Source organism: Talpa occidentalis, unplaced genomic scaffold (genome assembly GCF_014898055.3).
Source record: "Talpa occidentalis isolate TD23 unplaced genomic scaffold, MPIMG_talOcc4v2.1 talOcc4.9, whole genome shotgun sequence".
Taxonomy (NCBI): Eukaryota; Metazoa; Chordata; class Mammalia; order Eulipotyphla; family Talpidae; genus Talpa; species Talpa occidentalis.
This window is the reverse complement of record NW_023605305.1, coordinates 84,651,618-84,677,317: the sequence shown is the minus strand read 5'-3', so window position 1 is coordinate 84,677,317 and position 25,700 is coordinate 84,651,618. Positions and strand designations below refer to the sequence as shown.

The following is a 25,700-nucleotide window of genomic DNA, read 5'->3' as shown; positions in this document are numbered from 1 at the left end:
GACCAGCAATAAAATAATATGGTTATAACCCATTGCATAAATGTCTACAAGTAGGAGAGAACTTGACAAGGGCAGAACATTAGAATCAAATTATGCAAATGGAAGGGAGTGGCTTTCTTTTTGAAGAATTCAGCTTGCCTTCTGCCTGCCTTTTGCTGAGGTCTTGCTTTTACCACAGAGACTTCTGATCACTAGGCCAAGAGGATAAGGTATATCTTCAATCAATAGATTATTTCTCAGCTGACAGCAAAGCGAAAAGTGATTTGATCACTACTACACTGGAAGTCAGGACACTGTTAAAAAATCCAAAGTTAGGGATCCTAGAAACCTTAATTATCAGAAAAAGAAGTTCCCTTAAAGATCATGTGGCCCAGGCCCTGTTGAAATCCAGACAGGTGAAGAGCCTTCTCCAAGGCCACACACCTAGTTAATGGCAAAGCAAGACCAGCATTCTGAGCCAGATTTCTCATCAAAAGCTCCTTCCTGGCTCCCACTTGAACCCTCCTGATGGAAGCCTAGAACTAACCTAACATTCTTCATGCCTTTCAGCTTCTTCTCTTTTTTTTTTTAAGATTTATTTATACAAGAACTGGGGAACAGGCCAGATGTGTGGGAGGGTGAGAGGATTCACCAGAGACAGAGTGGGGAACAGAACAGACGAAATACAGGCAGACTGACGAAATACAGGCAGACTGACGAAATACACTGCTGAGGAGAGCAGCAGGCGAGACAAGAAAGGTCTTCTGTGCCATGTGGGATTCTCGCCTGCCGGCCAGGATCAAACCCATGCTACAGAGGCTGCGGACAGCTTCATAGTGCAGCGCTCAACTGCCTGCACCACCACGGAGGCCCCAGCTTCTTACTAAAAAGATGTTCTTCTAAGTAAATTGAAAAGTCATGAAATATTTGGTCATCTCTCTGGATATCGTGTTCATCACAATCTGGGACTGCTGGACTTGTTTCTCTGCTATGTTTTATTGAAAGGACCCACTTCTGCAGATGTGCTCTGTCCCTGCCTTCAGAAGGACTATGCAAGACAGTCCGACAAGATCTGATTAGAGACCTCTGCGCAGACCCTCACTTCCAGAATTCAAAGCCTCTATTATTTCAGCTGGTCATGCTGCTTTGTTAATACTCCCTTTCAAGGAGAGTATTTTTTCAAGGGGGGGGGGGAACCAATTGGCTTCTCCACTGCATGTTAAAAGAAGCAGTCCCAGAATTAATCTAATTAATGTGGAAGAAAATCAATAAAGGTAATTATCACAAATAGGAAAATAAACAACTTATTTCCCAATTGTTTGCTCTGCCACTAGGTGCTTTGACTTCAAAGAAGTATAATTTACATGAGTGGCACAGGTTACACAGGAGTGGACGTAAGATTTCCAAAAATGGTGATGTCCAACATGGGTCATGACCAAAACAACCTCCAAGAGGAAGCTTCAACTGATGTAACTTTTGAAATGCCACTTGGCAGTATGTATGAAGAGAATTTAAAATGTTCACATTTTTTAATCCAGAAATTTCATTTCTCAGGCATTTATATTCAGATTATCAGAGAAATGCTCAAAAGATTTGGCAGAAGAATGTCCAATCATTTCATAATATAAAAGAAGTCATCTAAACTTCTAACAATTAGAGGAATAGATATTCCTGGGTGCTTTCTCCTAGGAATACCCCAATGCTCTTCCTGCTTGGGAGAAGGTCCTCTTGGGAGAGTCTCAATGGGAATCAAGGCCCCACTTCTCACTGCAAAAGTCTGTCCTGTTGGGCCTCCCCTGGTGGTGCAGTGGTTGAGCGCTGGGCTGCAAAGCTGCCCGCAGCCTCTGCAGCACCAGTTCGATCCCCGGCCGCCGGTGAGGGTCTTGCATGGCACTCAGACCTCTCCTGCCATGCCCGCCGCTCCCCTCAGCAGTATATTTCGTCAGTCTGCCTGTTCTGTTCCCCGCTCTGGCTCTGGTGAATTCTCTCACCCTCCTGCCCTTCTGACTGTACCCAGTGCTTGTATAAATAAATAAATAAATCTTTGAAAAAAAAAAAGTCTGTCCTGTTGTGGGTAGGGAGGGACACATTTTCTAGGCTTGGCCAGCTAGATGCTCCTTCTCAGAATATTAAATCTAAGTCAAAAGCAGAAGGCCAAAAATGAATTGTTTCTATGACTGGCACTAAATAGGTTTCCCACCCCTGAGCACATCTGATCCTGCCCTTTCTCGCCTGTTTTTGCAGTCCTCCCATGGAGTCGAGAAGTACCTATTATTATTCCAGTAAAGTCCTCTTCCATTGAACTAGCCAGGTTTAGTTTTTGTGACTTGCCAAAAAAAACTCTGAAAGACACAAAGAGAAGCATCAAATACATTAAGAAATGTTGCTTCAATATAATACTAGTTTCAATCAAGACTCCAGTTTTCAATACATATATAAAGACATGCATAAGACATCATTGAAAGATATATAGATATTATGATCACAGTTTTACAAATCTATGTATATAACCATTATTACCTACCTCTCTACTTGTCTGTATCTATCTGTTTGTGTATAGAAAAAAGTTACTGAGGAAAAAACCTACATAAATGCTAAAGAAGGATTACAGGTGATATAGGATCCTTTCTCTACCACTGAAACCATTTAACTTCAGAACTGTTACCTCCTCCAGAAAGCCCTCCACAACCTGCGTTAAGGGCCCCCCTTTGGGCTAAAAGATCACCTAATACATCCTTGTATCATAACACCAAATTGTAATTCTCTCTGAATTTACCTGTCTCCCTGAACAATTTTTATAGCCCATGCTCTATCCCTTATGCTCACATAGTGTCTGCTCATGGTAGAAAATCAATAAAATCTGTTGAATAGATGCATACAAGAATTATTGTTGTAATAAAAAATGATGTTATCAAAAAGAAAAGGCTAGGAACAGGAGATATTCAGGTGAGAAGTAAAGAGAGAAAACTATTCCTTTATAATAAGTGAGTTTGTGTGACAGTGAATTGACAATTTTGAACCCAGTCAAATGGATTGACACTGTGTTGTCTAGTATATTAGATTGGTAGAGACAGATAAACTATGGCTTTTTTCTTGGTCTAAATCATTGCAATAACTGCCTCCCCCTCCACTTTAGCTTTGCTTCCAGAGATAATGCCTGCTCATCCAACAGCTTCTGTCCTCCAAGTATATCTTCTGAGATTGCCATCAGCTAAATATTGCATTGTCTTTGGACGATTTTCCTACACTGTAACTCCCCACCAGATTTGCAATGCTTTTCTAGTTCCAGACAAGCTACAGACTGTTAATTTACCCTTGCCTTTGCCTTGCCCAAGGAAATTGAAAATAAACTTTAATTTCCTAGTTGAGGGTTATGAGTGTTTTGTGTGGTTCAGAGAGAAAGAATAATTATTGTTTGATGGAATTAGGGAACATTAGGAGAGTTTCTGAAGTTAGTGAAGTTACACAATAATTAATCACTTGCCATATGTTTACAGGTCATTACATGGAGGAGAGGTTTTGTCAATACTGGAGGTCTGTTTGACACCTGACCCCAATCTGTCAATCATTCCAATAGCCATATACACAGATTTCAGATCTGAATTTGAATTCCATAAAAACCTTACAACTGGCCATAAAGATGCTGATTAAGTCATTCTCATAGTTAGTTAGCTATTTGGAGACATAAAATAAGAAAAACTTGCTTTGGGGCAAATCAACAACTTCAGAAGGATAATAAACAAGGGTGCTTCAGAGTTCCTGAAGCCCAAGCCTGAACATTTTGAAGCAAAGGGAAAACAGAAAAGTCTTTGTCAGAAGTGACATATCTGTAGGAATTTAATAGAAGATTGGGTCTTTGGAGTTGCTCAGTGGAGTCCTAGAAAGAGTGTAAGACTGATGCAAGTGGACTAGAAAAGGCAAAACAAGCTGCTGTTTCCAAGGGGGGGAAACAAAACAGCTGGATTTTTTTTTAACTTGTATTACTTCTTTGGAGAGCTATTTTTTATTGTACAAATATGGAAATCTATCAGTAGAAGAGGTAACTAGCATTTATTGTAAACCTACTGTATAACAGGAACTGGGCTCCATATACCAGTGAACAAGAAAGAAATGGCACTTCCATGCACAAAACACAGGAGTGTCTTCTTTTCAAACCTAGTTGCAATCATTATGTGTATAAAATATTCTCTGTTTTCACATAAAAGGTTTTAATTTATTAATCCTCTTATAAAACATCTGTACAATTACCACAGATAAAGTCACTACAAAATCTTTACTCTGGCTTCTGCAGTCCCCCAACTTCCTTCATTTTGTTCTTGTGCTCCTTTCTGTTTTCCCAAGGTCTTGCGCTCCTTACTGTCTGCCCAAGGTCTTTTCTTCTCATACAGGCCAAGCCTTGCAGTTCTGTTTGGGTTCAGGGCCTCCCTGGTGGTGCAGGGGTTAAAGACAGCTCTGTCAACCAAAATGGCACAGCAGACCTCTCCTGTCTCTTCCGCTGCTCCCCTCAGCAGTGTATTTCAGTAGATCCACCTGTTCTGTTCCCCGCCCTGTCTCTGGTGAGTCCTCTCATCCCCCTGCACCTCTGGCTTGCACCCCAGTTCTTGGAGGCATGGATGGGTAAATCTTTAAAAAAAAAAGTGTGTTTGGGTTCAGCTTTCTTTGGTTAATCCAAGGACTTACAAGCCATGCCAAAGACAGTTGCCTTGCACCCTCCAAATTGGGTTCTGAATCCAAATACAAAGATAACAGGGGAGAGAGGGGGGATCTTGTATACTTCAGCTAGTTTTTTTGTGATTTTCTGTCTCAGGTACTACAGTAGCCTTCCCAGGATGAAGCATGTTGACGACCATTCGTTTCTGCTGAAGCAGTCAGTGAGTCATGAACTTTCTGGTTCACACAGTCATTCATGACAGCGGGGGGTCTTCAGGCATCCAGGGAGGAAAACCCAACTGTTTTCTTTTTACTCAACATTATGTCCTACATTTTCCCGTGTTTCTATATGATCCTCATGGTCGGCAATTTAATTCTGACAAATGACCATTCTCCCTCTACAGAACAAATTATTGCTATATTAGATAAGAACAAGGAGAACACCTTTGTGTATACAGTACTTGTTTTTTCCATTGAAATTATTTTCTGAGATAAATCCCCAAGAATGGATGCTTGAGTCCTTGAAGACATTGAACACCTGGGATGCATACCACCACATTTCACTTCTATTGCTCTGGAATGCATCACTGTATCAAATAAGGTGCTGTTTCTTTTTGGACTCAGACGCTGCTTCAGAATCCTTCTTAACACAATATTCCATCCAGCCTTGATCATTCAGTTTTGGAAGCCATCCCTGGCAAACAGACTTATGATTTTGAGATGTATGACCGTACTTAGAAGCTTCCTTGGAGGTATGTCAAGGGAAAATGTCACTTTAATTTACTTCTCTGTCTATGAAATCAGCAGATTTTCCTTAAGTTGATACAACCTTCCGCATGACTTCCTTGTTCCCGTCTGTTTCTAAGTATTCAGTACCCCCTTCCTTATGCATGGTATTACAGCTGCACTCACCATATTGTGATGCAAACTGCCTTTCTGGAATCAGTGACTTAGTTGAGGCTTCAACAGAAGCACTAGATTTCTTAAGTTAAACTGGTAGCCTTCCTGCCAGAAATGGGAAAGAAATCTCCCACAACTGTGAGAGACCCTGGAAACTTTATTACTTTGAGAAAAGAAATTAAAATCAAGAGGCCACCAAGGGCCAGTATCCTGGTCCTTCCAGCCAGGCCCCATCCAATGACCTTCACATAGGAAAGGGAATGACTGGCTCTTGAGATCACTTCCCAACAGTGTCAAGGTCAGGTTGGTGCCTTTAAGAGTTCCCTTTCCCTTTACATCAAAAGTCTCCAGCGCCCTAAAGAAATGTTCTGAAGTTATTGCCCTCTACTCCAGAATTTCTCTAAGTTCTGCTTCAAAACCTTAGTGCTCATTTTTTTTCTGATTTTTTTCCCAGAGTAGGAACTTTAGCTTCTCTCTCTTTCCTCTGATTCATTGTATAGCAGTCCCCTTACCAGCCAGTTCCCTTACTCTCATGCACACACCTCTGTTGGCACTACTTTCTCCTCATTACACTTTCCATGTGATTCCAGTCTTCCCTGAGTTTATCAAGCATAAATATTAAGCAACAAATCAATGACTGCCAATTGAAGTTCCCTACCCATCCCTCTGAAAGGGTTAGGATGTGGCTCATCCTCATATACCTGGATAGAGACTACAAAGACTGGGCAAGGACCTGAGACAGAATAATGAGTCTTTTTCCAGCATTCTAAGTCTTTTGAAATCAGTTGGAAGATTCTGTCTTTCTCCCCATGTTGTTAGATTTGTTCACTGTGGGCTAAGCAATGACTGTGGCCCACCCCCCTTTGCACTCTACCACATGGTAGAAACTCAGGCACAGCAGAAGAGGTGCCCTCTCTACAGAGGTGGGTGAGTTAGGGGTGGGTGGGTGTTGACAAACTTGAGATTCTGCATTAATGAGGCCACAGAAGGGTGTAGATTCTAAGGGCCTCCTTTATCCTAAAGCACCCAAAACCTGGCCCTCCCCCACCAACACATGTGGGAGGTTGGTATAACCACTTTGAGAAAGAACTGTGTCACTGGCATAGTTCTATTGACCAATGGGGTAAGTGGGGTCTACCCAGGGCTTGAAATGCTAGCTTCTTAACAAAGGCCTGGAGTGAGTGAGTGAACCTCAAAATGGTTTCTCATGGGCATACAGGGAACACATGTTGGGAGTTCACAAATTTAGCTGTACAAAAATTTTAGTTAATATCTCCTAAGCACCCCTAAATTTCCATCACCAACCTTCCCAAAAGGAGGCAGTTTCTCTGGGATTCCAGAGTCAAGTACTTCCTTTTGATGGAAAGGCAGAGAGATGAATGAACAGATTAACCAATCAGCCAAATGGGTGTGCTCAGTATCCCCTGAATGTCCCTTGCACTGGCTTCCACATACAAAGTTCTCCCACCTCAATGTCCTTCGTCCTTCCTGCTACTGATCCTGGGAAGAAACAAGTTTTTTTCAGTGGTGCTACCAGTCACCCAAAATCCATGTGTGAGTATGGACTGGTTACAGAAGTGAGTTATTGGTAAGAAATGTAGGTTGAGAGGCTCCACATTTGGTATCTGACTTTTGGGTATGATTCTGCTGTCCATCAAATGTCCATGGAAGCTTTAGTGAAATGTATTTTTCCTTTTGTCAATAATCTCTCAGCAGGCCCAAATTTTATGAAGCAATTTTAATGGAATGAGATTTAAGGATTTCTTGATCATATCATTTATTTATATTCAACTTCAATGACATTTACTAATTGATCCAAGAGCTCCAGCCAACACCCAGTCAAAGTGGTAACAGGTAATTATACTTTGTGGATATAGCATTGCATGTGCATCAACAGCAACTTAAGGGAACGTTTTAATCACAAAATCTCAGAAGGACTATGCCTTCAACTGGGCAGCAACACAGAGAGGACTCTGAATGCTCCCTCCTGGAGGAAGCCTCCTCTGAACTCCTTTTATGCTTCTCATTAGCTTCTGATCATTTGCCAATGATGTGTGTAAGTGCCAGCCACTCTTACGTATTATGAGGAATTCTTTGCCTCATCTCCTTCTGGAAGGACATTCCTGCATCCCATTCTACTCCCCTCCCCTTAGCTGCTCTTCCACATGGAGAAAGGGGAGACGTATCCAAGTGACCACCTCTTAACATTTTACTGTGTGCAGTGTCATTCTTGCTGGTCCTGCTAGCCCATCCACTGCTGAATGATTGAGATGTCTCTGGCTGGGCAGATGGACTCTGGGTCTGCTGCATGTCTCCCACATCCTATAGACATGACTGTCCAACATGGGTGCCAAGATTTAGATCCAGAATGGAAAGGAGAGGGCTTATTAGCCTTGAGTCTAAGCCATATGTTCTATTCCAGCTTTCACCAGTTTTTTGCACGTGGCTACTAGGCACTCACTTGGCTGCAAGAACTGTGATTCCCATCTAGATATTAATTAAGCCCTCATTGGTTAAAACCTGAATAGAACTTTGGACAAATGATTCAAGGTGAATCAGCTGAAGGGAGGCCCAGAGCAAATGGCCCCCAAGTGCTCCCCCACATGCAGGAGGAGATTTTACACAATGTATAAGCAGGAAGTTGCAATTGTGACTAATAAGGCACAAATTCATTTTAAAAGATTACTATTACTCTCCCTAAGATGGAAGAATGTCCAGGATATACATAGGAAAGAGAAAATGAAAGACATTTCATAATGGAAGACAATTATCCAATCACGGGAAAATTAAATCATTACACTACACATAGAAGACAAAGGTCAACAGAATATTCACAAGACTATTTATAATTAATGTGCAGAAGGTGAAATTAGAGGATATCGTTTTCCTCTCTTTGTCAAATTTAAGTTAAATTTTATCAGAGCAATTTGTATAAAAATTTTAAAAACCTCCACAGGACTTATATCAGAGAAACTAGATTCTTCTTTATCACTCTTTACACCTCTGTCTCCCACTCTAGGACCAAAGAGAATATCTGGTATTTACTCCTAGTATTTACTTCCACATATTAAAATAAGATTCACAAGCCAGTACTTACATATTAGACTTTACTGACTTCCTGCTGTGGCCTTGACCTGCTCACAGAGTCCCCTCCTCCCTTTAGTCCCTCAATCTCCACTCTCCTAACAGCATTATAATTATGATTTTGTTAAGTCATTAACCAGCATATACAGTATTGTAACTAGGTATATGCCATAACTAGGTATATTCTGTAACTAGGTGTATGTTGTAACCGGGTATACTCTTTAGGCATATACACTAGGTATACTCTGTAACTAGGTATAAGCTGTAACTAGGTATACACTGTAACTAGGTATATGCTGCTTACAGATGCAGCTGCTCTGTGACTTTGTGTTCTTTCTCGAACAACTTTTTTACCTTCCTGGAGTTGTCCTGATTATTTTATGTGATTGTGACTGTCTTTGTTTGCTTAGTTTTCCATGTGCCTGTTATTAATTTCTCCCCCAATGCTCCTATAGAAGACAAAATTTCTCAGTATACCCAAATCGTCAGCAGTCTCTCAGCTCCACCTTTTTAGGGACATCCATTATGGCACCCCCCACACCACCCCTTACTTTCAACAGGAACTGGGTGCTCTCTAAGCCTGTTAGGGAGTTGTGTTTGGCGAACCCCTTTCACCATCTTCCTAGGAATTCCCTTCAGGATGCACCTGTGCTCCAGCCCATTTCCTCTATCCCATGAATTTCTTTCTCGTTTTACTCCTTCAACATGGTGGGACACATGAAGTAAAAAAATCTCAAGATCTTACAAACAAAAAGCGTTTTTTTCAGTCCTCACATTTGATTCTTAATTTGTCTGGGAAGAGCAATTCTAGAATGGGCTTTGTTTTCCCTCAACAATGTAAAGGCACGCTACACACTGACTTTTTAGCTTCCAGTGTAGCTGTGAAGAAGTCCCGGCCCATTTGATTTCTCACCTTCGTATAAGAGCTGTTCATGCTGGAAGCTTTGAAATTAACAAGGATATGCTTTGTGGGGGTCCCTTTGCTGTCAGTGCATTGCATCTAGAAATTCAGGCCCTTCAGTTATAGGAACTATCAAACTATTTCTTTGATTTTATTTTCTCCTTAGTTTTCTTGTCCCCTTTTCTAGAATTCTTACTAAATAAATGCTGGACGTCCTAACTAGCCCCTCTATATTTTTCCCTATCTTCTATCTCTTTTTACCTCTTTCCCATCTATTTTCAGGGAGACCGCCGTGACTTAATCATACAGTCTTTTATTGAAACTTTTATTCCTGTTGCCATATTTTTAACTGTCAAAAAGCTGAGTACTTTTTTACAACATCTTACTCTTATCTCATAGATACAATTTCTTAGCTCTCTGAAAATAATACTAATATACTTTTTAAAACCTTCTTTTTATCACTGCATTATCATTGTTCCCTTGGTGTTTTGTCTTCCCAGTTAATTTATTTTGGGATCTGTTTCAAGTTAGAAGTCATCCTCAGTATCTAGCTACACTGAGAAGATGCTGAGATGATCTGAATGTTTGCATCCCCTCAAATTCATATGTTGAAACTCTAATGTCCAGTGTGAAAATATTAGGAAGTGGAGTCTTTGGGAGTGATTAGAAGGTGGAGCTTTCATAATAAGACTAATGCTCTTATAATAGAGATTCCACAGAGCTCCCTGACCCCTTCCATGTGAGCATACAGCAAAAAGGCACCAGCTATGAACCTGAGCAGAGCATTTAATCAACCAGGTAGGCACCCTGACCTTGGACTTTCAGCTTCCAGAACTATAAGAAATCAATTGCTGTTGTTTATAGCCACCCAATAAGTGGAATTTTATTATAGCATCTGAAGAAACTGAGCAGTGGCTCTGGCTGTTCATTCACTTTTGAGGGAGGCGCTAACCAGGAGGGACGTAGTAGCTGTGGCGTGTTCTCTGCATTGGTTTGACTACCCTGAGAACAAATGTTCACCCTGCCTGTGTAAAGGTGTGAGCTGATAGCTACATTCTGCGAGCTGAGAGATAGCAGCAAGTGAGACCCCCATAGTCCACAGAGAGCCTTTCACTTAATTCCTATTTTTAATGAAGTCCAGCCTACTACGCTCAGCTGTGCCCCAAGCCCTAATCTCTCAGGCTCACATTTCCAGAACTTCTATCTTCAGCTGGGATGAGGCAGGGAGAGTTTTCTTGGCTGGAGAGGCCCCCTGAGATCCAGGGGGTTCTCCTTTATCAGACTTTATACCCAGTTCCTGTGTTGGACTATCCACACCCTGGCTTTCAGGGAAATCTAGTGCCTAGTTCCTGAACCTCCAGATGTTCTGTATGTTGAGTCCACCCCTCTTTTAGTTCTCCATCCCTCACCTCATAGGCTCTTAGTTTCAGCTTCCCTTGCTCTTTAAAAAGCCCCCTAATCACTCCTATGCCCAGTCCTCTAAACTGATAACTTCTCTCATTTTCCCTCTTTCTTTATTTTTAAGGGTTTTACCATCTTCATTTATGTAGTGTCATTTAAGTTGCGTCTAGGGCAGAAAACCAAATTAATAGAGTTATTCATTCTGTCAAATTTAAATGGAAGTTTTCAGGGCCCTTTATTTTTTATGTTAAAACACCTTTTTATGTTATTTATTTTGTATTCAAATAAATACATTTTATTTCCTATTGTTAATTAGGAAAAATTAACATTTTAAGAGCTTTTTTGAAATATTATTAACTTGGGTCATATATTTTCAAAAACAAAACAAAACAAAACAACAGAGGAGACATTAAAAGTGCTGTCTTTGGGCCTCCCTGGTGGCGCAGGGGGTTCAGCGCAGTGCTGTGAGGCTGTCCGCCACCTTTGCAGCACCCAGCTCGATACCCGGCTAGCTGGGGAGCAACCTACATGGTGAGGCAGACCTCTCCTGTCTCACCTGCTGCTCCCCTCACCAGTGTGTTTCAGTACATCTGCCTGCTCTGCTCCCCATTCTCTCTGGTGGATCTTCTCACCCTCCGCAACTCTGGCCTGTACCCCACTTCTTAAAAAAAAAAGTGCTGTCTTCACCTGTGTGGCCTTTCCTATATTAAAACTCAGCAGTGGGGTCTCCCTCGTAGCGCAAGGGATTAAGATGCAACCTATGTAGTGTCCGTAGCCACTGCAGCACAAGTTCGATCCCTGGCCAGGTAGCTATCCACATGGCGCAGCAGACCTCTCCTGACTCGCCCACTGCTCCCCTCAGCAGTGTATTTCAGTCATTCCTCCTGTTCTGCTCCCCGCTCTGTCTTGGGTGAATCCTCTCACCCCCCACACCTCTGGCCTGTACCCCAGTTCTTGTATGCATAAATAAATAAATCTTTAAAACTCAGCAGAGATGCTGGAAAGGACTGGGATTCACTGGCCTATTGGGACAACTCAGGTTTGAGAAAGAGGAAAAGCATGAGGGTGAGGAGCAGGAGTGGGAAAATACAAAGGGAAATAGGACTTGTAACAAGGTGAGGAGGGGAAACCCAACAGATCTCACTCCACAGTCCTTCCCAGCTGGGGCCCTCCCAGGAGAACAATACCATCTTTTTTTTTTTTTTTTTTTTTTTTTATAGAGGCATGTTTATTTATTTATTTATTTGTTTGTTTGTTTTGTTTATACATGCACTGGGTACAGTCAGAAGCGCGGGAGAGTGAGAGAATTCACCAGAGCCAGAGCGGGGAGCAGAGCAGGCAGAAGGACTGAAGTACACTGCTGAAGGGAGCAGCGGGCGGCAGGAGAGGTCTGCACGCCATCTGGGACCCTCCTCCGGTGGCCGGGGAGCAGCCGGGGATCGAACCGGCGCCGCAGAGGCCGCGGGCAGCTTCGCAACCCAGCGCTCAACCGCTGCGCCACCGGGGAGGCCCGAGAACAATACCATCTTAATGAAACACTCTCCAAATCTGAAAGAGTTTGAAAGCCCAGTCGATGTCGAGGCCAACAGAAATCAATACCACAAAATCCCAACAGGACTCAAGAATTAGGGAAGTCCTCGGAAATGGGCTGTAGATTCTGATGAGCTGGATGTAGTGGGTGGGGTTGGTGGGGCACGTGCACCCAACTAGGAAGGCCTGGTGCCTCCCTCCACTGCCACCCTCCCTATTTCTCTGAAGAAATTTAATTTTCCTTTTTGGTCTCTTTTCCCTGACAGTATCCATTATTCTTGTTAAGGCCACAAAAAAACCTCACCTCATTTCTTTCTGCTTGGGCTCCCTGCTTTTATGTGTTGAGGCAAGAGCCAAATCTCAAATCCAGTTACCATCATCCATTTGAGTTTTGTCGGAAAAGGCACATGGACATTTCTGAACACTCTTGTGTGCCATCAATGTTTCCCTCAGCCTCGGGTCTGCTGGAATGCACTATGTCATGCTTGCGGGACGACTTCCTATTAATATTTATCAGACGCCATCCTCTGTCTAATCCTCTTACCCTCCAATGCGGTTAGCCATTCGCAGCAGCACACAAACACGCCATGGTAACTGTGTACTTAAGAGCCTGTGTTCTTGGCCCTTGATTCTGAACCGGGAAAGGAAACCAAATAATGATCAACTCATAAAATGAAAAGCCCAAATTAGATTTTGTTCTTCCCAGGGCCCAGCCCCTGGGATTACAGTGACTAATGCAGCAAATGGAGCAGAGCTCAGAGATGATGGCCCTGGGGAAAGCTCCGCTTGGCCACAGGTCAGACAGTCAGAAAACCCGGGAGGGGGTCTCCTTGGAGGTAAAGTCACATAGGGGGAATCAGAAAGCACTAAAGTGGTTCTCTCATCCAATTCTACATGAAAACCCCTGGTGGGTGGGGTCCAATGTGTAGTTTTCAAGCCTACAGTCGCTTCAAGACATGGTAGTTCCATTCTTAGGCACTGGCCCCATGCAGTCCACAGTTTAAAATCAAGGTCATAGTGACCTTAGCCAGGAGGGACAGGAGTGTGGTAGGAAGTGCTTGAGAGGCAGCTTTGGGGTAAAGGTTAGGGCCTCTGTTTGAGCTGGATGCTGAGGACTAGGAGTATTCAGTATGTGCTAACACAGAAAACTGCACTTTCCTAAATGTATATTATTCTTCAATAGAGTGACCTAAAGCTGACAGCAACTTTGACCTTTCTGGAGTCACAGAGCCCTTTGAGAATCTCATTTTTTTTAATGTGGATACCCTTCCCAGAAAAACTTACAAACACCCCAAATTTTGCATCTAGGGTGTTTTGTTCACCACCTTAAGTCATGATGGAGGAGATCCCAAGTGAAGACCCCCTACTTTCCAGGGTTCTCTGCTTCCTCCTCACCCCTGCCCCTCTTTCTACTCCACAGTAGAGTTCCACCATTGCTCCTCCTCTCCATTTCTACACCAACAGCATGGCCCATCTCTGGCCTCCACTAACCCTAATTCTTCTGGGCACCACTGTTTCCTCATGAAAGGTTTCTGCTCAAAAACACTGCCTTTTCTTAACTAACTGGAACAGTAGAAACAGCTTGTCCCAGCTTTGAGAACCTCCCTCAACTGCACCTTTCTTCCCTGTGAGACCACAACTCATACCTTTCTTCAACCACAGCCTATGGTTTCCGCGAGGGCCCCAATATGACATTGGGAACCATGGCATGGAACATTCCACTCTTCTCAGGCAGAAATCCCTTTCCTTTTGTTACACTCCCAAGGTATACAAGGACAATGCTGCCTTCCTCAAGAACCTTCTCTTGTACTTCTCTCTCTACTGCAATTTCATTACATGGTATTATTCATTCATGTGTGTATTGGACTGGACACATAATACTATTATTTTGCTTCAACTCTTAGTTTCCCATTGCTGCTAAAACTAATTACTACAAACTTAGTGGCTTAAAACAACAGAAATTTATACCTTACAATTCTGTAGATAAGAAGTTCAAAATAGGTCTCATTGAGCTAAAATTAAGGTGTCAGCATGGCTGTGTTTCTTTCTGGAGGTCCTAGAAAAGCATCAACTTCCTCACCTTTTCCAGCTTTAGGGGCTGCCTCCCTTCCTGTCTCAGGGTCGCCTTGCTCCATCTTCAAGCCAGCAACAGTGCTCTGAGTGCTTCTCACATCCCATCACTCCCATATACTCCCCTGCCTCTGTGATGATATTGCACCCACCCAGACAACCCAGGATCATCTCCTTATTTTAAAGTTGGCTGATTAGGGGCCTTAATTCCATCCACAACCTAAATTCCTCTTTGCCATGAAATGTAGTATATGCATAGGTTCCAAGGGATCATGATGTGGACATCTAGAAGAAACACATTCTTCTCTATGCCTGATTTTATTACTTGATCCTATATAATTCATCCATTCATTCACTGATTCCCCAATCTATTGCTCTATGGTCTAGCATCCATTACCACACCAGCTCTCTGTCTGTCTCTCTCAGTTCATATGATCCAAGGGAGGAAACCTCCACTCCAACTCCACCCCTGGCCACAGTGATTCTTTCAGGGATGGACATGTAACCCAGTCAGTGAGACATCTGCCAGGACTAGTGGGAAGGGAAACATGTTCTTTGCTACTGGTTTGAACTGGAAAAATGCAGATCTAAAGGTGCCAAAGAACACCATGGGGAGCCTGAAAATGAAGCCACCAATAGGAAAAGCAGATCCAATCTGAACCCAGTCATTCAGGCTCCAAACTACGCAGGCTACTGATGGGATGTAAGAAGCACTCAGAACACTGTTGCTGGCTTGAACATGGAGCAAGGCGACCCTGTGCTATACAGCTTCTGTATTTTAGTTAAAGTGACAGATCTGATTTATTGATAGCAACTCCTTGGAATGAGATGTTGAGAGGGATTCTGAGGCCAGTCTACTATCTACTACTGCTATGGATCCTCAACAGTGAGTTGTAATGTGCAAAACCTATGTTTACCTTTCCCAGATAATCATCTCAACTTTTTTTTTTTTTCAAAACCATGCATTCCTACAGCTAGAAAAGGACCAAATTCAACCAAAACACTTCAGAATAAAGAAGCAACACTGCTACCAGGGGCAATGGAAGCTTTATAATATAACTCCAGAGAATGCCATTCATAGAGGCTATGATGTAAATGGTAGCCCATGGATTTGTGCAGTACACAACCTGCACAATTGTTTATGGCTGCTGTTCAAATAATAATTCTCTATTTAAACACCATGGTTACAACCTTCATAGCTAATTGCAATCATTTATTCTAGAACTTTATACCCAGTAGGAAGGTCAAGTTATTTTTTGTTTAATTAAATTTCTCTGTTTAAATTAAATTCTCTTCCTGGATAACAGACTTGAGAATAAGACAAAGCATTTAGTCTGACTGTAGGGGTTCACTATTCTTCAAACATAAGTGAATCATTAAAATTCCTTCATCTATTTGAAGACAATAATTAAGTCTCCTATTCTTATTAACTTCTCCAAGCTAAACAAACCCAATTTACTTGACAAGCTATTACCATGTGCCAGGAACTAAGCTAAGTACTGTCATTTATGATGTCATTTCACCCTCGTTGTAATCCTATGAGACAACTTTGTCATTATTCCCAGTTTATAGGTGAAGATTATAGCAGTTAGGAGTACAGGTGTGGAATGACATTCGACTACTTGGATCCATGTGGCCTTGGGTAAGTCACCAGCCTCAACTGTGAAATGCAGGTTATGAAAATGCCTACTTCATAGGTTGCATTTGAGAATATTTAGCATAGGGCCTCCCTGGTGGCACAAGGTGTTAAGCACCGCAGTATGAAGCAATCCACAGCCTCTGCAGCATGAGTTTGATTCCCAGCCGGCCAGGGAGAAACCCACATGGTGCAGCAGAGCTCTCCTGTCTCATCCACTGCTCCCCTCAGCAGTGTATTTCAGTCAGTCTGCCTGTTCTGTTCCCCACTCTGTCTCTGGTGAGCCTCTCACTCCCTGCATCTCCGGCCTGTACCCCAGCTCTTGCATGCATAAATAAATAAATCTTTTAAAAAAAAGAATATTTAGCATAATGTCTGGCACTTAGTAAATAACCAACATTATTTTGCTGCTATTTTCATTATAACTCCAACATCCAGTCTAGGAATAGACTAAGCAGGGGACTGAGTTCCAGCTTGCCATGCCCCATTTTGCTTTTCTGGCTCTATTTGAAAAGGACCTTCAATACATATCATCACCTCTTCATTCTGAAGACAGGGAAACTGGGACCCACTGGGGAACATTACTGCCCACTGAGTTCACTGGGAAATCTGGTTTTCAGAAGAGCATCTCTATTCTTTGCCACTCTGCTGCAAACCTTCCTGCTTTGAACCTGAACTCAGAGGCTGAGCCTTCACCCTTCCATTAGGATGAATGGAGGAAAAAGTAGCCAACACATCAGGAACAACTTGGATCCATGTTCTGTTTGATTAAAATCCTCCCACAATGCCAGGCTGAGTGGGGTTCCCAGGAATTCACAAGCCTGGCATCACCATCAGAACTGGTGTCTCGCCCAGGCCAGGAGTGTGGGCATGCTTGGACGCTCCAGAGACCCATGACAATTACACAGCACCACTCTCCTGCCCCAGGGACTTCTTGTGTAAATTAGTGTCTCCTATTAAAAATTAAATCCAAGATAATAAAGTGTCCAGAAGGGCTCAGTTGTCTTTAATCGAGACTTTATCTTCTCCCCTAGGCCCAGTGACTTCTAATGAGTTCCAGCTCACATCCTGAAGGGGTGTGTGCACTCAGTGAAAATAAACCAACAATGAGACTCATGTTTACTCTTAATTTTCTCTATCCAAAAATAGTTTCCTTTTTAAAGAATATTTTTCAAATAGAGGAGTAAATGCTGAGTAATCCCTGTGCTTTGTACTGTGAGAGAGAGCAAGAGAGAGAGGCAGAGAGAGGGTGGGGGAACTGAGGAGTTGGATTTATAAATATTGATTTATGGTTGACACATCTGTAACATCTGACAAGTCTCTTCCCATCTTAGGCCTCAGTTTACTCATCCATATAATGAAGATAATCTATCCACTCTCATGGCTATGGTGATGCTAGTGTAAGTAAACCATCTAATACATTAAACATGAGATGTTTGTAAAAGCTGGTCTTTTATAATGTTACGCAGAGTTGTGTATACATTGATTTGGGAAATCCATTCTGTTTTTCCATTGATTTACATAATTTCAGAGATAATTCTTTTTTTCTTGACTCCCTTTGGATCTATAGCAGACAGGGGTTCCTAACTGCCTTCCTGCCTTCCTGCCTCCCTCTGACTTTTTTCCAACACTCACGATCTATAAGCAAATTCTTGAATGTCTCAGGAACTACTACATAAGGGAATCCTGGGTGGAAGCAAAGCAGCCATCAATAAAGTGAATAATCACCTCCTAACTGGTCTGGTTGTTAACTCGCTGTGTTGAGTTTCCATAAGTTGAACCCAATCTGCAGGGGCTGCTCCACTGAGATTTCATCAGCAACCTCATTTGATGTAAAAGAGTAGGTGGAATTGCTTCTAGGGAGGGGTGGAGCTGCCACCCCCTCCCCGCCATTTCTCACTACAGAGTAGGGACTTTTGTTTGTTTTTCAGAATTCTTTTATCTTCCCACCTTTGGAGGAGGAAAAGGTCTTTAGGCAGAGTCGCTCTCAGATGTGGTAGTGAGGGATGGTTTCGTGTGCAAGCGTGTGAATCCAAGACTGGGTGTTTGGGAAGGAAGTTCAACAGCCTGGGTCTGGGTCATAATGGAAGCCCTGACAGGAAGCATTCCTTGCCCAAAATAGCCACTGCCTCTCTTCCCAGGGCCTCTTGTCCCCATCCCCCATGTAGTCATCCTAGCACTACCTTGACCTCACCTAGAAGAAACTACAAACCTTGACCAGATGCCTCCGGTCAAGGACATTATGACCTGCCCGACAGCTCTGAGGGATGAGTCATCCCTTGGTCTCTCCATCGATTAAAAAATGAATATGAGAGCATGCTCCCTCAGGGAAACCATAGAGTGAGAGATGAAGCCTCAGCCATTACTCAGAGGTTTAATATCTACCTGGGTCTTGGCAGGCTCCTCAGATTACCGGAGGCTTTCTGAGAAGGAAGCCAAAAAGTAGAAGACAGAAGACGAGAAAAGAAAATATTTGAGGATGTTTTTATCTAAGCTCCTCTGGTGGATATAAAATTCACAGTCATAATTTTGGAGCCACTGTTGCTGTGAGGGTGAAAAAGCTCTTGTTCTTTCTACATAAAGATAACGCCATGACTGATTCTCATTCACTGTTGGTGGGAACATAAACTGGTGCATACTCTATGGAAAATGGAATGAAGATTCTTTAAAAACTAAAAGTAGAAATACCATATGAACCAACAATACCTCTCTTAGGTACTTATCCAAAGAATATGAAAACACTAATGTGAAAAGATATCTGTATCCCTATGTCACAGCAGTACTACTCATAGCCAGTCAAGACATGAAATCAAACTAAACAACAGGGTAAAGCACAGCAAAAACAACTCTTAGACTCTGAAAAATGTGGTGGCTACCAAAGGGGTGGGGGTGGGGGTGAGAGAGAAGGATAGAGGGCAGCACCCAACAATGAGAATGGCTCTAGGACTTTGAAAGTGGATGAAGTGAGATTTACACACATAGAGATGTGTGAAGTTGTATTCCTGAAAATTATATAGTGTGGTAAATTGACAAATTTTTATTTTTAAAAATTTTAAATGTATTTAGTATTAAAATTAATTTAATATTCTTTCAATATTCATTTTAATATTTAATATTAAAATATATTGTTTTACACTAATTTGAAAGGAAACATGCACTCCTATGTTTATTGCAGCACAAACAACCTAAATGCCCCAAAATAGACTAATGGATCAAAAAGATGTGGTATATTTATACAATGGAAATTACTCAGCGATCAAAAAAAAACCAAACTCATGCCACTGGGGGCCACATGGATGGAGTTGGAGTTGGAAGGGATTGTGCTATCTGAAATTAGTCAGAAGGAAAGAGATAAATACAGGCTGGTCTAACTTATATGTGAAATACAGAGAAACCAAACAAAAAACATCAAGAAAAAGTCAAAACAAAACTGATCATAGAACTGAGGCACACAGCAAAGGAGGGGGTGCAAAACAGGGAGGAATGAACACCAAGGAATATGGTGATAGTCCTTGGGTGATGTGGTGAGAGAACTATCGGACAACAACAATGTAAGGGAAAAAACTTATAAATTAAAAATATTAAAATGAAATATATTCCTTAAAAAAGATAACACCATTATTTCTCTAGTTAAAGCCTATCTCTTTGATGTAATTTATTCAATAGAATTGAAAGTTTCTCCCTCCCCACCTTCCTATCTGAGAAAGGGGCAACTGAGTTCCCAGAAGGTGAGGGTGAGGGGGCCTTCCAGGTTTCACAGGAAAGTTGTCTATTCCAGGTTAACAACTGTCATTCATGTACTCCCAGATCTGATTGACCTCCACTGAGCTGTGTCATCCCTCTGAGTGTGGATCCTGGCTTCTCTCTGTCACATCCACTCCTAAAGTGACCACAGCTGATGTGACAGTGACAAAGTAAATGCAATTCCTACCTGTGACTTAGCATCTCCTTGATGCTATTCATCCTGAGACCTGCTATGTCCTCTGTGAACCCCAACTCTGGCTCATCCTTACTAAAGATGCTGCATGATGCCCCTTCAAATCACAGAGTGAGCCCATGGCAGGCACCAACCAACTTCATAGTTACCTACATTTCCCACATAAAGGTACTTGGGCGACATACCCACTGGGTATGAGACAGACTCAGGAGCAAGGTATAGGGAGACAGCTCAGCCCTCTCCACCTAAAAATGCTGCCATTTCCATACTACTGTAACTATCCCATTCTGTCACGGAGCACCCCAACCAACAAGTAGTCTCTACCCAGAATTTAGATCCTAACTCTAGATCTCCAACCATCCCCCCTCCTTCACAGACTCACACTGAATCAAGATAATTATTCTTCTCCTTTCTTTAAAGTGTTGATGTAAATATTCAGAGGATTCAAGAAGAAAGTGTATGTCAGGAATGAAGTATAAGCCCTTGCACATAAAAAGTACTCTACTGGTCTTACAGAGATCCAGAGAATGCCATTAGCCAGCACAGTCAAATCAAATATCTAATGGGTTACTTAATTGATTTAATATCTGTGTTTCTGTCACCCATGGTAACACAGTACCTTACACAAAATAGAAACTCAGAAACCATTTGCTGAATTCATTCATTTTAAGGGATGAAATGCAATCTGCTTGAATCACCAACACCACTTCCTTTCCACTACCGGGAGAGAGGAGAGTCCAAGTAATTCATTTGGGAATCTCAAGGGGACCAGGACATGAGCTGGCTAAACAGGGGAGCAGGTATGTATGGGGCTTTCCCACCCACATTAGCCCTGCTTCTTATTCTTCTTTCTTAATTATTTGCCAGGGCTCCCCTTGAAAGCAAGTGTCTAAGTTGATTTAGGAATTTGTGTTGAAATTAAGGTGCCCAAGGAAGCTCCCTTGAGTCAAACCTGAAGAAAGTGAATACTGCTGAGCAAAGGAACCATTTGTCTCAAAATGGAGTAAGAGGCCTAGGTACTGTGCCCAGCACACATCAGGTGTCAGTTGGCAGAATGAATGAATGAATGATTACCTGATTCCAGATGGGCAATCCAAACCTCTCCTGTTTGGAGAGCAACAACTGCATGTGTTTACTGAACCACACCTTGGCTTCTTAGATCTGAAAATCAGCATGGGCAGAACCACAAATGCCCTAAAGAGTGTGGTTCATCATTGCATGCATGCGAGCAAATCCTTGGCAATCCACACCCGCAAGCCTAACCAAACCAAAAATGGCCGCCTCAGAATGTGTAGTCTCTATTCAACATGGACATCAACTAGGTAGGAACTTGTGATAAGAGCTTTGATGCAGAAATGTGGGAATAAAACACTGTGCCTGCCCTCAAGAAATCTGTAACCTAGGTGAGAAAAAAATAAACACACAGATAAAGGTTTAGTTATACCAGGGTATACATGACACATTACAGTGAGCAATGCAGTCACTTCCCGCTACAGGTTTTCAAAAGAGCAGGTGACACCTGTGAGGACCTGAGAGGTGAGGGGAGGCTTCTGGAGAAGCTGAGGTGGCCTGTGACAGGAAGCATGAGTTAGAGTCAGACAGCCAGGGTTGTGGGAGGGGGAGGGGGGGGAAGTGAAGACAACGAGGAGACCGAGCTCCATGGTCACCTCACTGAGGGGTCCTTGGAGAAGACCTTGGGCAGAGTTTTAGCTGATAAGAGTTACCATATATTAGACTTTTGGTTAAGAGTTTGATAAGAGTTGGGCCTCCCCAGTGGCACAGCGGTTGAGCGCTGGGCTGCGAAGCTGCCCGCAGCCTCTGCAGTGCCGGTTCGATCCACAGCCACCGGCAAGGGTCCCACATGGTGCGACAGACCTCTCCTGCCACCCGCTGCTCCCCTCAGCAGTGTACTCCGTCAGTCTGCCTGTTCTGCTCCCCGCTTTGGCTCTGGTGAATTCTCTCACCCTCCCGCGTTTCTGATTGTACATAGTGCTTGTATAAATAAATAAATAAATCTTTTAAAAAAAAAGAGTTTGACAAGAGTTGCCTTAGGGAGCCTTCTCAGAACTTTCCCAAATTGCTGGGGTCTCCCCTTCTTCCTTCTTCACAGGAGCTTAGTTTTATTTGAGGCAATAACACAGCCAGTTGAAATAGGTGATATCCCAGCTTCCTTTTCAGGGAGGTTGTTCATCTGCCATAGTTGTAGTTGATAAAGTGTCAGATGGAATCCTTAATAGAGTTCTGCAGAAAGCTCTTCAAAAGAGAACAGATGCCACCAGTCTCTTGCCATTTTGCAAGGACACCTTGCGGCCCTGGAGGTTTGGCCAGCAAAACAGAGGAGCTGGGTCCCGGAAGAGTTCCTTGAACAATGAATGGTTCCAACCCTGGATTGGCCGCCTCTGAGCTACTTGTTACAAGGGAAAAATAAGCTATTTGCTCAAACTGTTGCCATCTAACCTCTGTCACTTGCAGCAAAAGGCAATCTTAACACATACAGGTAGGTGATATTCCTATCCTGTCCACAGAGTAGGCAACCAGTCTGCAATCATGTGAAGAAACAAGTGAAAGAATGAAAGCCCCACTAACAAGGTGTTAACCTCCCACGTAGCCCTTTCCCGGTCTACTTTCCACTAAGTGCAGGTAGGTGTTGCTTGCCCCCCGCCCCCCATACACTGCTTTGCAGTCTCCTTGAAGGCAGGACCAGGCTGTCATCATGCCATAGCATGCCCTTCTCCCTGTGCCCCCCAGTGCAAGGCCAAGTGGGCACCAGATAAATACTGGTGATTTTTTTTTAATTACTCAAGATAATGACTGCTCCTGAGAAAGTCCGTGTCTGTGTGCACAGACATGTGTGGTTGCGTGGTATGTGACTGAGGGTGTGTGTCACGTGGTGTGTGTGCCTGTATGTGTGTGTTCAGGCACATGTGTCTGCATCTGGGTGGGGGTGAGGTGTCAGAGAAGGAATATTTTTCCATTGCTATCAAATCCCACACTTCCCCCATCCATCCCCGAACTCTGCTCCTACAGACCTACAGAGACAGCACCAATGATCATATTAGCGATAACTACACTTTTTTGCAGGACCTGAAAATTTAATTTCCTTGTTGGAAGCTATAGAGAACTCAGCTTATTTAGGGCCAAGAACCCATGAACTTTCCCAGAAAAAGAAGAGAATACCAGGTGCCACTACTGGCTTCTGGATTGTCTTGGAAAACAAAAAGGCACCAGCTCATTTTTTAATTCCCCCTTTAGACAATTCCAGATCTTTTTTCCCTCCATTCCCAACCTCAGAGTAGAGGGGATGACATAAGTAAGCCCATAAGAAACAATTAAGTCACTCCAATTTATTCCATGGGTGTGCCTTTCCCATCCCCATTGTTTAAAGAAGTATAACTGCATCGAATGCCTTTCTACAAGCTGCTGGGATAGTTGATAACTGATGATAACTACTGAGTGGTCCCTTGTACCATGCACTGTATTAAAAGTATTTGCAAGCTTTAACTCATTTAATTCCCATTTTAAGATCAGAACTGAGGCATAGAGAAGGGAATTTGCCTCTTATCAAACAGCTAAGAAGTGGCAGAGTAGAGATTCAAGCCCCAAAACTACAGCTGTAAAGTTCAAGACCTTAGCAATGTAGCAATGTCACCATAAGGCCTGAGGAGTCTGGAATTCTCTGTTCCTGGGGTCTGACTGTATCAGTTCTTTAAGTAACATAACAACTGCCTCTGATGAAGTTAAGCAAAAAAAAAAAAAAAATATTGAGGGAGAGAAACCCATTTACCATCAGTAGATTTGAGGGGCCAGCTCCCAGGGAGAGGCTAGTAGCTTCAGCCTGGTCACAGCTCACTCCCTAACTAGTAATGCTACCAGACTAAGTTAGAGTATTGCAGAGAAGAGTGGCCAGCATATGTGTTGTTTCATCTCTGAGGAAGGGATAGGTATGCTAAATTGAATGAATCTGAGGTTGAATACTGAGAAATGCTGAGCACCTTCCTCTGGTTTCCTGACTCTGTCCCCCTCCTGGTCTGCTAGTTGGTGACAGCCAGCAATCACTACCCCTGCCTTCTCGCAATAAATATCCTGAATTTGCTCCAGCTGGCCTGAGCAAGTTCTGTTACTTGTGCAGTGGGATACCATGTCTAAAACATGAACCAGTGCATTTTTTAAGTCTTGAACTTCCTTATCCCTGAGCTTATTCCACTTTGTTCAACCTGCAGTCTACATTTACTCCCCTGAGGAAAAGGTAACAGAAAGCAAAGCAGAACAGTGATGGTAGAAAAAATGGAGGGGAAACGATGGTCCCTGTGTCTCTTGAAAGCTAATAGCTGCTGTGTATCATAGAATAATAAAAATCAGCCTTATTTTTGGGTGACGTAATCAAAAGAACCACAGTGGAGTGAGTTGCTGATAGACTCAACTGTGGCCACTGAAACTGCACTTTGAGACCATTCTATTTAGAATGCATCATACTTGTTGTGTCTAAATAAGAAAAACATAGCCTTTATTGTTGTAGTTCTGGGGGGCAGGGAACAGTGGAAAAAGAAAAAAGAAGCCAGTGATTAACTTTTGAGCTTCAATAGCTTAGGCACAGAAAATAAGGTCTTTTGCATAATCAATACAGTTGAGAGAATGCAAGTGGAGTAGGGTGACACTCTCTCTTCTCAGAATGGGAAAGTGTCCCTAGGCTGGGGAGTCAGGTAGGTGGAGAATAGAGAATATTTTGGAGGATTCAAAGACAAAGTTTAAAGTTGTATCTAGATGCAGCTCAGGCCCCACCTGACTCAGCACTGGGCTTTAGTACTGTCCAGAAGGTACTCAGAGAACTGGGTACACACCATATCCATTTGCTGAGTGCCATGTCTCCTGTGCTAAGGTGCCTGGTGCTACCCCCTCTGCACCTCACCAACAGCATGCAAGAAGCCCATCAACCCAGGATGGGGCTGGGGCCACTCTGAGCCCCCCACCCTTTGTGGGAATCACAGACTACCCTATGTCCATCTTGTACCATCCACAGTTTTGCTAAACTAGTAAGATCGAGTGATGTGGCCACTTAGATAATTTGTAATTCAGCAAGAAATTAGATATGACAAAAATGTCATTTTATCCTTCTGGATAGTAGTACATTTAGAGAGTTTGGGAGGCATCTGAAAAACCAATCTGCTAGAAGCCTGATTAATTATGCCAGTGTCCTCTCAGAACACAGTTTCTGTCCTCTGCCCTGTCCTGTTCAGATGGCAGCTGATCAAACTTGGGCCTTATCCAGAGTCAGCAGAAAAGAGACTCCTATCAACTGCAATGGTGCCAGGCTCAGACTTGGCACGTCATGGCACATGCTCCAGTGTTCCCTTTCTCTGCATCTACTGGGACATCCACACCACACCTCCTTCTTCTACATCTGGACCACCCAGAAATCAGGCCACAATTACTCATTCTGTTACAGTAGCAAGACACTCACATTAACTTCAGGGAAAAGAGATGGTATATTATAAGCATAGGGGATGTCTCCAGGTACCAAGGTGGAAGACCTCAGAGGTCTTTCTTAGGGAGCTGCAACAATGAACAAAATCTGACAAACCGCACAATTTTGTAGCTGGTTTTTTTTTAAAGCT

The 25,700-nt window shown here is 42.9% G+C and overlaps 1 protein-coding gene across 1 annotated transcript in view; it reads right to left on the bottom strand.

The window, feature by feature from the left end:
* Positions 1-25,700, bottom strand: part of ADRA1B (adrenoceptor alpha 1B) — a 514,351-nt gene that overhangs the window by 413,502 nt on the left and 75,149 nt on the right. The window contains exon 3 of the mRNA XM_054691783.1: positions 2,248-2,321. The gene's annotated coding sequence lies outside the window, so the exon portion shown is untranslated. The remainder of the gene's footprint in view (positions 1-2,247; positions 2,322-25,700) is intronic.